Here is a 2,793-nt window from a genome sequence, read left to right as displayed (position 1 = left end):
TCTGCTCCCAGGAACAGGGACAGGAGGAGAGGGAATGACCCCAAGTTGAACCAGGAGAGGTTTAGGTTGGATTTTTTAGGAAAAATTTCATCATGGAAAGGGTGACCCAGCCTTGGGTGGTGGGATCACCACGCCTGAAATATTCACAAAACCCACGGATGAGGTCTTGGCTCAGTGACCACGGTGCTGGTGCTTGGTGGGACTCAAAGACCTCGGATGTTCATCCCAATTCCATGATTCCATGATTCCAGGGACACTTCCCAGAACTCATTTTGTTCATTCCCACATCCCTGGGGAAGCCCAGGAGCCCCGTGGGGAGCAGCAGGAGCCAGCAGAAGCTCCCCCAGCTCCTGGCCCAGCCTGGGGCCCTCTGCCAGCTTCAAGCCGAGCCCCGGAGCCCCGGCTGGGCCAGGATCTTGTGCAATTTCCCCTTTTCCTGTTTGTCCGAGTCCTGGATTTTGTTTGCCTCCCTCTCCAGATCAATGGGAGACGTTGCTCAATTCTGGGTTCGCGGGAAGCCGCGGCACTCCCAGGGCCACACGTGAAAGGTGTTCCTGACATCCTTCCTTAAGGGGCCGTGGCGTTTTCTCCTCCTTTCAGAGAATTCCACCACGGTTTGTGCTGGGAGGGACCTTAAATCCACCCAGGGCCACCCCTGCCGTGGGCAGGGACACCTTCCATGATCCCAGGCTGCTCCAAGCCCATTCCAGCCTGGCCTTGGCCACTGCCAGGAATAGGAATTTTCATTTTTTTCCATAAAAACGCAGTGAAAAGTGGTCTAAATTGAGCTGTCCGGATGGGTTTTTGTGTTTTTGGGAAGCAGGGCACCACCCTGGTGCCTCCCTGAAATCCAAATCCAGGTGTGGGAGAGCCGGAGGGAGCAGAGCCCGGAGCCCCAAGGGCAGGTGAGGATTTTTGGGTGTGTGTGACTCAGAGTTTTCATGGGAGCTGTGAAGATCCCCCAAAATCCAGGACTTCTGCCATGAAAGACTTGGAGTGCAGAGCTGAGAGGGTTCTTTAGGGGAACTTTTACATTTGGGGAGGCACTGACTTTGCATTTCTGACTCTGCTGATAAAATTGTTATTCCACTTGGACTGAGCCGATCCAGTCTGTGCCAGTGCAGACGGAATTCCCGCTGGAAAAGGGAATTCCAGAGGGTATTTGTGTCCTGCTGGGTGTCACTGGGCTCTTTCAGGACACAGGAGCTGCTGCTGTGCCCAGGAAAACAGAGTTTGGGAATGAGAGAATGGAGAAAAATCAGCTTTTCCCTGAGGAAAGCTTTAAAAAAATCAGCTTTTTCCCCTGAGGGAAGGAGCTGTTGGAAATCTGGGCTCCAGAGGGGGAAGAGGTAGGTGAAATCAGCTTTACCCCCAGCCAAGGAACCCATCCTGGCCCTCCACCTCAGTGTCCTTCTCCCCTCTGGCAGTCTGTGATTCTCAGGCTGAATTCTCCTTCCCACAACCTGCCTCATTAGCGAAACACAACTCCCCAGAAATTTCTTTTCAATCTGGCGTTTCCACCCGTCAATTATTTGCAGGTTTTTATTCCCTCACACTTTTTTTTTTTTTCCCTTTTTATTTTTTTTTTCTTTATTTTTTTTCCCCCTTCTTTTTCTTTTTTTGGGCTTCAACAAAACACACAGCTTTTTCTTCTTCTTGTTGTTAAAGGCATGGGTTTTTCCAGAGTGCAGAATCCTACACTGCTGGACAGGGGGTTTGACCACACCTTTCAGCAGGAGCCTCACCCTAAATGGGCAGAGGAGGAGTTTTGGGGTTGTGTTCCGTGCAGAGGAGGCTCCACAGCATCACCCCGAGACATTTGGCCAAAAAAACCCACGTGGAAGGATGGAGGAGATGACTCTGAATCTCTTTGATTCTCTGCTCCAGGGTTCCAAAAGTTGTTCTGAAGTTTTATGTACCAGCATTGCTGCGTTCCCGGGATTTTGCCCCGCTCCTGTTTCTGTGGTTGGATCTGGGATTGCTCTTTCCCCCTTTTTCCCTCTTTATTTTCCCTTTTTTCCCCATTCTGCTGGAGATTCCAGGGGGGCACTGCCAGAGCTGCCTGATCTCTGCAGCATCCCCAAGATGTGATTTATTTTATATCATTTCGAGGCAAACCCAGATTTTTGGGCTCAAACCCCTGCCCTGGGTCAGTGCAGATCGCAGAGCCTGGCACCCCAAACCTTCTGCTGGACACCTCAGTGCCCAGCTGTGCCCTGCTGCCTCGGCCATCTGCTGCTCCTGGGGGTCCTGGCAGGGCTCTGATCTGCTGCTCCTGGGGTCCTGGCAGGGCTCTGACCACCAGAGAGGGGCTCCAGATGAATTTTTGGCCCTTCCTTGCCGCCATCTGCTCGGGATGGAGCCGCGAGCTGCGCTCAGGGGATGGGGCAGCCTGAAAGGAGCAGCCAGGAGAGGGAAAATCCCGCGGAGCCGAGCTCGGGGACATCTCAGGACACCTCCAGGTGCCACCAGGAGGGCTCGGGGATGTCGCTGGGGCTGGGAGCGGGCTCGTGTTGCCCGTGACAACCCGGGATGGAGGCTGCTTGCCAGGCACACACAGACACACGTGCGGGGTTGCCATGACAACCAGCCCGGAGTTCTGATGGATCCTGGGCATCCAAAGCACCTCCCTGGGGCTGCAGTCCAGGAGGGAAAGGGCTGCCTTGGGGCTCCCCCCGCCGAAAAAAAAACCAAAAACAAATAAAAGAATGGGTTAATGGTGGAAAAAGGGGGGGAGTCAAAAAGGTCTCAGTGCTGAACCCCCATCCTGAGGGGGATTCTGCCCCTCTGCCC

At 53.8% G+C, this 2,793-nt stretch overlaps 1 protein-coding gene across 4 annotated transcripts in view; it reads left to right on the top strand.

The window, feature by feature from the left end:
* HIVEP3 (HIVEP zinc finger 3) overlaps nucleotides 1-2,793 on the top strand; it is a 203,558-nt gene that overhangs the window by 75,765 nt on the left and 125,000 nt on the right. The window contains exon 1 of one of the 4 annotated variants that reach the window (XM_015649383.3): nucleotides 720-905. The exons of the other annotated variants lie outside the window; for them this stretch is intronic. The gene's annotated coding sequence lies outside the window, so the exon portion shown is untranslated. Of the gene's footprint in view, nucleotides 1-719; nucleotides 906-2,793 lie in introns of those variants that run through there. 4 annotated transcript variants of the gene reach the window in all.

This window comes from Parus major, chromosome 23, assembly GCF_001522545.3.
Source record: "Parus major isolate Abel chromosome 23, Parus_major1.1, whole genome shotgun sequence".
Classification (NCBI taxonomy): domain Eukaryota; kingdom Metazoa; phylum Chordata; class Aves; order Passeriformes; family Paridae; genus Parus; species Parus major.
The sequence above is the reverse complement of the archived record's forward strand: the minus strand, read 5'-3'. Positions and strand labels throughout refer to the sequence as shown.